Source organism: Anomalospiza imberbis, chromosome 20 (assembly GCF_031753505.1).
Source record: "Anomalospiza imberbis isolate Cuckoo-Finch-1a 21T00152 chromosome 20, ASM3175350v1, whole genome shotgun sequence".
In the NCBI taxonomy this organism is placed as follows: Eukaryota; Metazoa; Chordata; class Aves; order Passeriformes; family Viduidae; genus Anomalospiza; species Anomalospiza imberbis.
Window position 1 is genome coordinate 9,173,868 of NC_089700.1, and position 14,579 is coordinate 9,188,446.

Genomic DNA, 14,579 nt, shown 5'->3' on the forward strand with positions numbered 1-14,579 from the left:
AACACACCAGCAGCAACTGTGGAAGGCCTTCCCTGACATCACTGTGTGGATGGCAACGATGCTGAAGGAAAGAACATTTAATGCCGAAGTTTCTGGACAGACAAAGGGTTTGGCTGGGCAGATCAAAACATGCTAAGAGGACAGGTACAGGTAAAAGCAAATTGTAGGAAGAACAAACTGAATTTAGACCTCAAAGCCACGACCAGCAACTTCTTTGTCTCTCCTTCTGTTGAATCTGATGATATGAACACCCAGAAAACATGAACAGAGCATAAATCTTCACATGATTCTTCAATCTGTCTACAAACAACCATGACATTACATATAAACTATTCCCTGGAATATATCTGCTCCCCTTTGAGCGAGTTAAGGAGTGTATCAGACACCGTGATAAACACAGAAAACCCAGCGTGAATACCAATAAATGCAAGCCTTCCGTCTCGGAAACTCTTCACTTATTTGATTAAGTTAGGTGAAAAACAGAGCAGTCATGCTTGTAGCTTTTCTTCCTTTTTCCTTCCCTCCACTCTTTTTATTCCTAATGCGAATCGGAAGTCTATGTGGAGCAGCCTGGCTACCCCCGGTCTAACCTCCCCATCTGGAAGGGAACTAACCAGCCTTGGGGCTACTTCCAACCCTTCCCAGCTGTTGGCTTTGGGTTTTTTGTTTTTGCGGGCTTGAGAAAGCATATTTATATAAATGATTGCCATATCCTTTGCCAGCTGTTGACCCCGCTCTCGGCCCGGTTGGGGCATGTTTTTCATTTCTGGCGGCCGCAGACTGGGGCTGACCCTGGCGGAGGCAGCGCGTTATGCAAACAGCTTCACGCGCCCCGGCCCGAGCTGCAGCACAATGGGTGCCCAGTGCGGCCCCGGTGTTTCCCTCTGGGCTAAAATCCCCCCAGCTCTGAGCTGGGAGCAGCGCTCAGGAAAAATAAATGATGAGATTCACAGCGCTGGCCCGAGCCTTCCTGTCCCCGGCAGAAGCGCTCGGCGCTTTCAGACACTAAAAGTTTAACCAAAACACACGTGGAGAGGCATTTTCATCTCAGATGCAGCTCCTGTTAGCAAAAAGGTTAATGGAAACACACGTGGGAAGGCATTTTCACTCGGCCACCTCTTATTTGGTAGCAGAAAGTTTCCTGAGCTGAGCTGTCAAAACATCCTGGACTGGTTTTTCTAGACTTGGTTTTCCTCATGTGGAACCGCAAGCTGATGGATTTTCACTGAAGTTCCTGAAAAACTGAAGCTAAATAATAATAATAATAATGATGATAATAATAATAATAATAATGATGATGATGATGATGATGATAAAGCACAAGGTTCTACTCCAATAATTTCAAACTTTCAGCTCAAATGCATCTGAGAAGGGAAACCACCTTCTCCGTGCCCCAAAGCACTGCTCTTGAGTGCATCCGTGTTTCCCCATCACCTGCAGCTATGCTGAAACAGAAGTTTTGAATTCCATTAAAGAATTGCTCTGTAAAAAAGGAATTCTCTCAACAAATCCTTCTGAAGCAACAGCAGCCACTCACCTTGGCTGGCACCTCACCAACCAATACTGCTGAAGTTAAATGGGACACAGACAATGAACTCCAGCCAGCCCTTACAACTTTCATAAGCATTATCAGATTTTTTGATAATAAGTAGAGGTGGCATATGTGTTCTGTTTAGTATGCAGAAGAGCCTCATTTTATTCTCAATGCACAGATTTAATTAAAAATAAATTTACTGTTAACGCTTAAAGTGGTGCCAAGATTATCCAAACAGAAGGTTTATGATACTTAATAATTGATAAGGGGAGGGAAATTCACAGATTGCAAGTGATTATTATTTAGCAGGTCTGTTTGCAAAGGTGAAAGTGGAATTACAGCCAGCCAAAAGGGGAAAAAAATTCTTTAGAATTTGTGGAGTTGGAAAAATTTGAATTTAGCAAACTCTTTGTGGAAGCATTTGGAATGAAACCGATTACAGATACTGACAGTTCAAGCAACTACTTTGAATAATACTGAAAGCATTCAAAGTGTTTTCTCAAACATCAGCTTCAGCCCAAATCCACACAAGGGAGGGGTTATTTTATCTTTTTTTTTTTTTTAATTTGGACACATACAGGAGATCAGCTTCTTTAAGGCGCTGATTCTCCGCTTGGATTTCAAACCAGCTTTAGCACAATGTGCCAGAAATTTCCACAAGTGCTGAGAGAATTAACTGATGGGATCTTTGAAGCCTCTCTATCCCAGATTAACTAATGCAAAATCTGTGAAATCACAGTTCAATCTTCTTTTTTTCCTAGCTGGATGTGTTTGCAGCAGCCAGGATGACAAGATGCTCCCAAGCCATCTGGCCCCTCGCACAGGATTTGATTCAGAAAATTAATAGCAACACCATTGGTGTGCACAAAGTGCAGCAATCCAGACACGTAGGCCTGTTACACAACCCAGCCTTTTGTAACTCCCCCACAGGTTACACACACTGAGAACACTGGAAAGATTTCCATAAAATCCTGTGAGTGACGAGGGAGAAATTCCACCAAACACCGAGCCCGAGGCTGCCCTGCTCTGCTTCACCAGGGCAGGGAACTCGCTGGTTCTGTGGGGAAAAGCTGGACTTTGAGCCCTCCCCGCAGAAGAAAAAAGGCAAAAAGTATTTTTTTCTTACTTTCATGTATTATGCAAATATAATGTCTATAAATAATGCAGCCCCCTGCTCTCATTAAGTGCCACCTCGCACGTATTGGCCGAGGAATGAATCCTTCTTTTAGGACTATCACCCTCCACCCATTTTCATGGATGAGCAAAGGCTCCGTTGGAGGCAAACTGCAAGTTTTATTTACAAACCAAATTCTGAATATCCAAACAGGGCTGGGAGAATGCAAAGGCAGCTTTGGGCAACTTTGTCTGCACAATCCAGAAAAACCCTTATTCTGTATGGAAAAGAAATCTTTTTGGCAGAAGAGCTGCTTCCTGGAACAGACTTGGGGTTGGAGGAAACTTGTATAAATTATCTATGTTAGATAAATTGTGTATTAAAATGTTACTTTAAAAGATTATTTTTGTTTGGTTCAAGCTAAACATCTCCCTATATTTTACATAATTCAAAGCTTATTCCCATTAAAATTCATTAGATCTGTGTATTCAAACCCACGAGGTAGCTTTGGAAACACTGAGCTCGTGTTCAACTGCAACTGTGAATTTTCAGCTTTCTTTTAAGGTTTCTAAACAGGGTTTTTGTGCTGCACCAGAGGCTGCCTGGCAGAGGAGGAGGAGGAGAGCTCCTGAGAAAACCCTGCTGTGTCAAACACACAGCAAAGATGGGAACAGAGGGAATTTCAAACAGGAACATCCACTCTCAGAGTGAAAAGATGGGAACAGAGGGAATTTTACACAGGTACATCCACTCTCAGAATGGAAAGATGGGAACAGAGGGAATTTCAAGCAGGTACATCCACTCTCAGAGTGGAAAGATGGGAACAGAGGGAATTTCAAGCAGGTACATCCACTCTCAGAGTGCGCCCTGCTGAAGGGATGTTGAGGGCTGTACACGGTTCCAAACACAGTGTAACTTGCAAATACAGGGAACATTAATGGGAACAGTTTTGTCTCTTTTACCAGCACTGATGGATTTCACCGCTCTGTGTGAAAAGAGGGGGAGCCTTGCACTCCTTGGCATGAATTTTTAAGCCCCTTAACGGTTCCAGAAAACACAGTATACAAAGTATACAATAAAAAATTGACTTGGCCTTTGGAGCATTAAAAGCAGCAGCATCTATAAAAGCCAGGGAGGTGAGAGGTCCTGGGGGAATTCTGCGCTCCCCAAAGCCTCGCGCTTGCAGCGGGTGAGCTCTGAATAAACAAGGCAGTAACAGCCATCCCCGGGATATTTTGGGCAGCACTCCCGTGTTTTCCCTCTCAGAGCTCGTTTGGAAACACCTTCAGGGGAAGTGTTTTTGGAGGGCTGCACTTTCTCAAAGGCAGGTCCCTTCAACGTGCCGGGCTGCTCACCCCAAACTACTCATCACCGCTGCAAACCCCCATTTCAGGCTCTTGTGGGCTTGCACGTTCCTTAAAAAACTGGCAGAAGTGGAAAACTTCACTTTTTTTTTGTTTTATAACAAGCCTCCACCTCATCAGTTCCGAGTTCAGGTTTCAATGACTGCTGCTGATGATCATTTTTATTCTGTGACGTGTTGGATTAGTCTGACCCTGTCCTGCCGAAGCCAATGGAGCACTCCCCCTTCCTCCAAACAGAATTAAGCCCTAAATGAGTAATTTTCCTTTTTTTTTTAAGATCGGGAAGCCCATAAAACCATACAGGGATAGCTACAAAATGCACGAGACTTTACCCCCCCGCCAAAAACCCTTAAAATTCAAACCCTAGAAAAACCTTTTACAGCTAAATTCTTTGAGATACAGAAGTTTTCCTACGTCTGGAAGGTGCTGAGGCCCCTGCACGTCCAGGGCTGCTAAACTTAGGTTAATAGCTGATGACCCTTTCCATTCTTAACCCTGAGCTCTGACCTCCTGACCCACCCCTGGTGACGGTGTTTATAAGCGTGTTGCCACTGGTGTAAATAAAAAAGGAACACAATGTGCTGAAATTGTTACTGGTGATGACAACTGACACACATTTTACACCGCCAGTGGGCAAACCCATCAATAAATAACTCCAAATCTGGTGTTAATGTGCTCAGAGCTTCTTGCTTCTTGTCATTTGTGCTCGTTTTCTTCTTTTTCTCAATTTTTGTGAGACAAGCAAAAGGTTTCCAATAAGGAAACAGACCCAAATTAAGGATAAGGTTTGTTATTAGCATCAGACAACAGCTGGATTTTCTACCTTCTAGGTTACTCCTTCAGATATGAAAAAACTCACAAAAATCTCCTGCACCATAGATCAAGCAGAACAGCCTGTTTTCTAAAAGCTTCCAAGTGAAAAGCCATGTGGCTCATGATGAAAATAAAGGTTTTTGAAAATCCCTGGCTGTGGGGCACTGTGAAAACTCTTGTTCTCCATGCTGTCCACAAGTTAACCAAAACAAACTTTTAGAAAAGCCAAAACCTATTGGAATGCATTGTATAAAAGTAAGAGAAAAAGACAGATTCTAAAATTGCACCCAACTCTTCTAAAATACCCTTTGGGTTTTTTTAAATTAAATAATTTTTTCTAAGTTTTCTGTAAATTAAATTTCAATCTAGAATATAATTACAGAGCAACAGTTAAAATTTACAATATATACAGCCACATTCTGCACCAGAATATGAGTTCCTGTGATTGAAATTTGCCTCTTTTACTGAAGATACTGCACAGGCAAATACAGACTTTCTTAATTTATGTGAATTATTTCAAATTATAAATGTAGGGTACAAGGGCTCCTTTTTGGAGTCCCCAGCCCCATCCCTCACTCTGGCAGCCCCTGGCAATGGTTGAGATGAAAACACAGAGGGAAAACAAAGGAGAACCACCAATCAAAAAATATCAGATAGATTTGAACATTTCCGAGTTGGAAATCTCCTGATCACCTCCACCAATTTGTCAAGGGACTGTGAAATCCTGCAAAGGCCACTGAGAGCACAAAACCCACACCCCCTGGAAAATTGTGGATTCCTGAGAATCATCTGATCAGGAAATGCAGGAAAATCTAATAGCAAAATGTAAGATTTTCTCAAAGTCTTATCAACTAACATGCAATATCTTGCATTTAATGGTGAACAGTTAAAATATTTTTTTTCTTTTTGTTGCTGCTACAATTTGATGAGGTAAAAGCTCCATGAACGTGTTCCTAAAGGAACAAGTTGTAAAAGTGATTCTAGTAGATGTAACAACCTATAAAATATGGTCAAATAACAGTCATCTGTCTTTCTCCAAAAAGAAAAATCAGATTACATGTAACTGCAAAATCTAATTTACATTCCCCTATTTTCCATTTCAATTTCCACTTTTAGGAAATATTCCCTTGCTCCCAAGTTGTGCCTGTGTGGAAGATGCTGTGCCACGTTTCTAATTGATTCGTTTTACACTATCGAAAGGATAACAGTGATTTTGCAGAAGAATTCTTTCTGCCTTGCACACATCTCTCATTTGCCCATCTTAATTCAATTAAAGGAAGTAAGGACGGTTTGACCGATGAATGAACCATATTTTAGCTGAGGACATTTCTGTGTAAACTGGAATATAGCAAGCACTAATTCTCAGCCAGTTACTTCCGATCTGCAACTTTTATTTTGAAAGGTCACGGCTTGGTCACCGAAAAGACAGAGGATATTAAATGCTGGCAGGCATTGTACAACAGTGCAAAACTGCAGGCTGATATCAAAAGATTTTAAACTCAAATGCAATTTATATGCAAACAGTCTGCATTTATTCTTAGCTATCAGTAGCTGGAAGTCAAAACTTTAAAGCAACCCCTCTTTAAAAAACAAGAAATCCTTTACAAAACCCTTTTAAACCAACCCAGCTCAGTGCATTGTGTGTCTGGTCCTTGGAAGGACATTAAGGAAAATATAATTTCGCTATTTCCCAAAGGATTTATATTATATTGCTGGGAATTGTTACGCCCAGGACACTAAATGGATCACTTCTGTGGGTTGTTAAAGGAAGTATGTACAGAAACACTGAGCCCAGCTACCAAAATTTATTTACAGGTGTGAAGCAGGGACAGGTCACTGTGGATATCCAGAGCTACCTGGAATACAATTTCTGCCATCAACAGTGCTACCACCCTTCACTTAATTCTCTCTACTGACCTGGAATATTGGGATAAATTTTAATCTGTCAAAGAGGTTAAAAGTGGAACAAAAAGCAATAGCTTCAAAGCTTAATTTAAACACGCTCGACTATTTTCTAAGAACGTAAAGGGAATGCTGCCACCCCAGCTGTGAACTTGAAGAGAGCATTTATTTCCAAATCAAGTAGAGAAGCTCTCCATCCTCATCCTCTCCCCAGACACGGACACTTTGCTGCTCCTGCACCACGGGGTGAGAGGAGAAAAATTCCTTCAAGTTCAAGGAAAACACAGCAGATTTGCTGAGGAGCGGCACAATACAGGGGAGGGCTCAATGGTGGAGAGCAGCAACACTTTCTGTGAAGCACTATCAGACAAAGACAACATTTCAAGGACAAATAGGTATAAATAAATTTTCAGGATTGTTCCCTCAGCACCTTTCGGCCACTGCCCTCAACCTCACTGCACAACAGGAGATGTCTGCAGACGATGGCAGAGGAGGAAATGGTCAAATAAGGATATTTTTAAGGAAATACTTGCTGACAGCACGCTGAAATGAGGATAAACACATGCCTACTGTTTCAAACCAGCTGCAAAGGCTGAACTTTTATTAAATAAACACGGCAAACAAGCCAGCTAAAGCCCACAGGCAAGATGCTCTGTCACCAGGGAGGTGAGGATGATGAGGTGTGTCCTTGACCAACTGCTTGGGAAGTTCCTCTTGAACCTGTCAGGGAGCACCTGAGGGGTTTAAGTCTGAATTTCCACGGAGAACAACAAAGCATGGAGGGACACATCTGCACCAATAACAGGGACAAATTCCAGGTAAGTGAGGGGCTCTAAATGGGGCTTCTCTCGTTGCCAAGGTGGCCACTGGTGCCCTCAAGGAGTCAGAGACACAGGGCTCTCCCCAGAACAGATCTCACACAAGAGCTGGGGTCTTTGTGCGTCTAATTTCAGATCAGTCTCACACATTTGTCCCTTTAACAAACACCCAGGTTAAAAGTGATGCAACAAGTTTTAATCAGGATGGTGACAAAATTACCTGCTGGAAATACAAAACCCCTGATGGGTTTTAGATCTCACATTCTGGTGACCAGGTAGAATCTGAGTCATTTCTGGAAAGCTCCCATTTGCATCTAACACCACAGACCAGACATTTCTGTCACCAAACCCACTGCACAGCAGTGCTGAAACCAGAAAGTCACAACTCCACTCCCCGTGGAGGGAGAACTCCTCGGGAGTAGAGCAGCAGAAAGCAGCTCCTCATGTTGGCCAGCATTATAAATAAAGGACATCCAGCCTGTGCCACGGGGAAGAGTTATTCCCCTTTGTGAGTTTTTCCTAGAGTGAGAGCAAACCCCACTAAATATTCCTGTCTGCCTTGGTGTGCGCAAAGAGCCCGGAGCACATAAATCTGGAGGACTATTGCTCTTAGAAGGACCAAGACACACACAGAGCGATGCCCACGGAGATGATTTGGGGGAAATAAGGATGCTGGTTTTGGGGTGGATCTGAGGGATGCCCACACGCACGGGTTGGGTGGCAGTACCCGTTGGGTGGCAGTGGCACTGCCAGCCTGCCCAGGCCGTGTGTTAATGACCTCGCAGCAGCAGACAGATCCAGTCCTTCTGCTTTTCTTTCTCACTGAATGATTTCCCTAAAGCCAAAGCTGGGCAAAATGCCACTAATGCTGCCGTAAAACTCCCGCTGCGTTAGGAGGGAGGCAGGCGACTGAGGGTTAGGAGGTAATCAAGCTTACAGATTAAGGCTTGCTAAAGCTACAAGATCAGCACGGCTCGGGGTGTTTATTAACTCTTTGGAAACCAAGATGCACCATTTCCTACCACGTTGATAAAAAGGAAGTTTTCTAACAAGCCCTGACAGCTGAACTGTTTTGCAAGATTAATTCTAGTTTGTGCGAAGCCAGGAGTGCAGAAGAGACACACTTGAAATCTACTTGGAGCAGTTTCAGTATAAATTGTGCTTCAAACTATGAGATCACATGGCAGAAACCTCCCAAAAATACAGACAAGGAAAATGTCTAATGATTCTTCCAGTCAGAAATGTTGCTTTTTAAATTAAACCAGGTAACTCACTGAAAGTCAGTGAGTTCAACATCCTTGTGCCCCCTCAGTGCATCAAAGCTGTGACCTGGGAATTCCTCATTTGGAGCAGTGCAGAACGGGTTAATTTCTGAATATAAAATGAGGTTGCTGCAATCTGGGTGTTTTTTGTTTTGTTTTGTTTGTAACACAAAGCAAAATATACTCTACAGATGCTTGATTAAAATGCAACAGCTGTTTATGGCGGTGCATTTTCCGCTAATTTACTGGGGCAGATTTTTGAAGGAGCCTTGTTTTATTGCATCTTCATTTGCATAAACATTCATATACCAGAGCAGTCTGGCCACTTGTCACTGGCTTGGCTGATATTTAAGGTTTAAATTCAAATTTGGCCAAGCCATCCACTCTCAGAAGGGAGTAAGGTGTTCCACCTCTGTCCTGGGATCCAGCCTGCACTTTGTACATGTTGAACTTCTCAATCCAAAATAGTTCATTTTTTGGCATCGTACACAACTAGTTGTTAATCTGCTCCTCACATCTGTCTGGGCAGGCCTGGTGCCACTTTTTTTTTTTTTTAAATATATATTATTATTTCCCTTTTGTTTATTTGATCTGTTACATTCCTTAAGCTTGAGGACTAATCCAAATTATTCACAAATACAAAAGGGTTTATGTAAATTATTGTGCTGAACAAACCCAAATCACAATTAAAACACTGTTAAATGATTTAGACAACAATGGCTGCAGCTTCCCTATCATAGATTGAGGCAGAAGGACTTGAACTTTATTGACAGTAGCAGCAGAAAGCCTTAATCACTAAGCACCAGCACAGTCTGGGTTTCGTAGGGTAATGACCCATCTATATGTTCATAACAAGGGTCTCATTCATCATAATTCATATTAAAAAAACCCAAAAAAACCCTCTTGCAAAACTGATGGAGGGAATGTGTGAAAAGTGATTGGATGGGTAAAGCTCTGTGGGGCTGGAAAGGCTTTAATTGATTTTATTGTGCCGTGTCTAAGCCTCCTTGCCCAGTACATCAGATCTGTATCTAACTGCATTTCAATTGATTTTCACTGATAGGCTTCTTTCTTATGTCTAGGGCTTAAGTACTAAACTAATAAAAGGATAAAAGACTTTGTAATACAGATTTTGAAAATAATGTGCACACATGATTTCCAGGGAAGAAAACTGTGTGATGTGTTTGTCCTCCCCAAGAGACTACAACCAAATGTAATAGAAAAAAATGCAACTAATATGAAGAAGATTACTGAGGGTGGGAGGGGGAAAGGGAAGAAAAAGAAAGAAAATAAGGAAAAAATGTCTCTTGGCTAAAATCAGCTTGATTGTAAGCAGACTTGACTTCAATGGAGTTGTACCTGCTCACATTAAGGGTGATTTTGACTGATACCTCAAACTTGATTGAAAGAGATTTTATAATTCATTTCAGATGTGGGTTAATTCTTCACCATTTTAAATAATGAATCATATTCTGATAAAAGTACCTAATGTAGATGTCCTGATAAAACAACCTAAAGCAAAATGAGCTGGGCTTTAACTGCTTATGGATGATCGTTTTCTTGGACCTTTAAAACACATGAACTTTTATAGCATCTAACTTGTGGCAGTTCCATGGGACAGATATAAAACTCATTTTAATGCAGCTGCATTTACACCCAGGTCAGACTCGGCTTGTTCAAGCGCCAGGACGTTGCTGATGGGGCTTTTTATCAAATAACCACTCAAAGGAGGTGATAACTCACTCTGAATAACTGATTATAAAAGCAACAGGTCCACCTAAAGCAAACACATATTAAATGCAAATACCCAATCACAGGTGGAAAAGCAAAACCTTGTACAAGTGAAAACATCCCCAAAAAGCCATTTCTCCCCATTTTTTATTCTCCACACCCTGCTATCATTTGCTAATCTATTGCAAACTGCACTATCTGCCTGTCAGATGGTTTGGAACATCTGTATAACAAATGATAATGTAGAATAGCTGTTCTGGGTTTGTGTTCCTTTATGAGGCTTGGTGTTGATAATCTCCAAAGCACACCCATGATTCTTTAAATTAAACATAAGAATCTTGTCTCACAGTACAGCTAGGTTATCCATGTGTAAGAGCCCAAGCCAAGTAATTACACATCCGCTCAAAGGATTAGACACATAAGATTTCTTTAAATTTTTAATAAAAGTGCACAGCTGTTGTAGGGAAAAAACTCTTTTGTTCTAGATTTTTTTAAAAACCATTAAGCTCAAAGTGATTCACAGTTATGCTTCAAGAAAAGTACTTCCAAAGTATTTCTGTTAGGCACTTTTTTTTAGTAGATTTAACATCATTTTAACCTCATGGCAACGGATTTGAGCCAGGAATAAGCTCCTGGAGGGGTATTTGGTCAAGTTTTAAAGAACATTTCTCTGCTCTTCCCTGGATATCTGCAAATGCACCTCCCCAGCAATACAACCACATGAGTGCACACAAAACCATGTGACATTTGCTTCATGAAATCAGGCTGTGGGATGAGTGGAAAACTGGTGTTTGGCTGGCAGCACACGAGGGGACATGAGGGACACGGGGCCCTGACAGCCCAGTGCCACAGCTGTGACTGCCTTGGGACTGAGAAATAACTCTGGGCTGGGGAATGGGCAGTGAAACACCCAAATGCTGCCGCAACCAGCACGTGGGTTCTGCCCCAGGAGTGCTTCCAGCGCTCCTTCCAGTGGCAATGGAGCTGCAGCTGAGGTGTGTCTGCTTTCTCTGCAACCACACGGTGCTGCAAGGTCGCCAGACCAACACAGAAGCAAAGCTGTGAGGGACAAGAGCAGAGTAGCAGAAATATGGGAGCAGCACAAGTGCTCTTCAAAAGAGAAATGAGTGGCTGGAATGAAATCAGGGTGGTGACACCAAACAGGTGACAGCATCCAAAGAAGCTCCAGCAGAGTCAGGATGAACTGGACGAGACCAACAGGCCAAGCAGGACAATGAAAAATCTTTACATGGCCTTCAAATGCCATGCTTCTGGAAAGGAAGAAACCTGGACAGCAATAATGACATGGACCATCCAGAAGAGAATGATGTTCCTGAGGACTGTCATGATCAGAAGATGAATTAGCAGAGAGTGAGAGGCCAGGACTGCAGGGCTGGATGGGACAGAGGCTGGCGCAGCTGTGCTCCTCCTGCACAGCAGCAAACGGGAACGTTGTCCTGCGCGGCTCAGCAGTGACATGTCACCTCAAACACATGTACCAAAACTCTTGTTCCAGCCTGGGAACTTGAAAGAGGTCCAGAGCAGCCCGATGGGGGGAACAGAGAGCCTGGCTCTGGTAAGGTGGGAGCAGCAGGGCTCCTTCCCACTGCAGCTGGGAGCCAGGACGAGCACGCAGCCCTGCTCCACAGACACTCCAGGGAAGAAAAAACTGTTTAACCTGAAGGACAGCATGGGCACAAAGCCAGGTGTGCCTTAAAAGATTAAATACGAAGTTTGGGGGTGTCAAGCCTGAGTCTCATCACTTGTGTCCAACCTGCTTTTGTCATTGAAATATCTGAACTTTGGCTCTGCACCTCAGTGTAAATGTTACCATTAAACCTTTGCTATAATGTGCAATCTTACTAACCAACAATATGCAGGATTTACAGATAAACTATGGTATGTGGGTATATTTACAGCAAATCTAAATCTCTAAAGGTTTTAATGAACTGCAGCTGACCTTGATCAGTGATTCAAAGCCCAAAGCAGCTTCTGCTCTCTCACACATTACTAACCTTTGCTACAACATTTATCAATTTACCTTCTTGATCTCTCAAGCAGGTCATGTTTTCTAATCAGCCACTAGCTCAAAGACCTACATCCCAATTAAATTACTGAATGAAGACATGCTGGAATGTAGGCTTCTTTTGAAAGAATTAGCACAAAATACACTTAAATACTGGATTTGCCATGTCTGAACTGATTTTTTTTAAACACTTGAATAGAATATGCAAGCACAGATACATATCCTGCTCAGAACTGTTAATGTCATCCCTGAAACACTCTGTTTCCTTGGATGTTTTCTGTTTTTCCTTCCCCAAGTGTTCTGTGCATTAATACTGACCTGAGCTTTAAATCATCTATGCTGATCCGTGAGCTCCTCAGAACATTGGCTTGTCTGAAATCTTTGGGTAGAAAAAAATACACAGATGTTTATTATTAAGCATAAGAGCAGCTTCACAGACTTTGCAACTTAAGTTAGATGCTTATTAAAATGTCCCTGAGATCTGAGCCTCATTTTTTTCCCTCTTTCAGTGCAGCATTTTTTTCTCTCTACATACAGAAGAGGCAAGGGGCTGAATGTCCAGCTGAAGGGGTGAAATGGCCAGCTGAAGGGCTCTGTGCAGCCCCCCAGGGTGGTGGATCCAAGAGCAGAGTGCCCAGAACTCCCTTCCTAAGGGATATGGGGCAGTGGCAGCAGCCATGCTCAAGATTTCAGCCAGCCTTGCTTTGCTTTAAAAATCAGATTATGCAAACAGTTGCTTTGTGCTGGCCAGGGCAGGGTGCTGACAGAGCCTGGGATGTGCAGTAGCTCAGCCACACAGTAGCTCTGATGCTCCCTGGATGTGATGCACATGTTGGGAATGCCTGTGCCCAGCATGTGCAAAACCAGGCACACAGGAGGGGGAAGGAGGGGAGCAGGTCGTGCTGAGCCTCACAGCTGATGGAGGCTGATGGATAAATAAATATCCTCCACACTGCTGCTGCTTCTAACAGCATTGCTGCAAACACAGGTGAGAAGGAATCCTCTCAAAGAGAGCAAATCCCCTGGGTTATTTTTCTTTTAAACTCCCTATTTTTTGCCAGTTCCAGAATCAGCAATCAGTAATGACAGACACTGACAAACCTCAAACACCCAACACTTCCCAGACATACACAAATCATGTTCCTGGTCACTGAGACAGGTGACAGACATTCAGAGCATCAAAGAAGCAGCAGTTTCAGATGAAATTTAGAGTCCAACAGGGATTCCTCTGATTTTGGAAAGCATCTTGCTTCCCCTCACAGCCCTAACTTAAACACACTTATTTTCACCAGACTTGAATCATCCAAGTCCCTTTATCAAACATTTCACAGGCAATTCAGACTCATCAATAAGCCAAAAAAGAAATGTGAAGCCACATTTTATGCATCACGAAGAGTTTGGATTATTTTAGATTGCATGAAGGTGGAGGAGATGCCAAATCTGCAGGTGCAGCCTGTGAGAGCAGCTTTGGTGCTGCTGAATTCAGCTTGTCCCTGCTGGGAATTTGCTGGGAATTTCCAGGAGGCAGCACCTGGAATCCCCACCCAGTCTCACATGGATAAGAAACCTCAGTAAGGTAAAGGGATCTGAGGTATGGAAAAGGGTGAGTACTCCTAAATTAGGGAAACCCAATCAGGATTTGAGCAAGGATCAGAAAGCTGAAAAAGAGATGATGTTTGCAGAGTAAAAATAAGAAGTTGCTTAAACACGAACTGATTTTCTATTTTAATTTTCCTTCTTCCTGCATATTCTTCAGTTATAGGATGAATTAAATTTAACGTATAAAATACTTCTAATGTTTAAAAAGGGGAGTGTTGGACCCCAACACTTTGGGAATTGAATGAGATGATACTGTCCCCTTGTCCATCCTCCTGCCCATCTCTGTTCACACAGTAAAACTGCCTGCATCATTCAATTGATCTTTATTTCTGCAATACTTACAGCAAAGATGATTTCCCTATGCTAATTACAAGGGTTCTGCCATGGGGAACAGCTCAGGAAATCTTCCTTTAAGG

General features: G+C 42.6%; 1 protein-coding gene and 1 long non-coding RNA gene across 7 annotated transcripts in view; one reads left to right on the forward strand and one right to left on the reverse strand.

The window, feature by feature from the left end:
• BCAS3 (BCAS3 microtubule associated cell migration factor) overlaps positions 1–14,579 on the reverse strand; it is a 300,455-nt gene that overhangs the window by 119,577 nt on the left and 166,299 nt on the right. The gene's annotated exons all lie outside the window — the stretch shown is intronic.
• LOC137485898 (uncharacterized) lies at positions 20–447 on the forward strand. The gene is made up of 2 exons (XR_011005492.1): positions 20–150; positions 256–447. It is a non-coding gene; the product is annotated as an uncharacterized lncRNA (long non-coding RNA).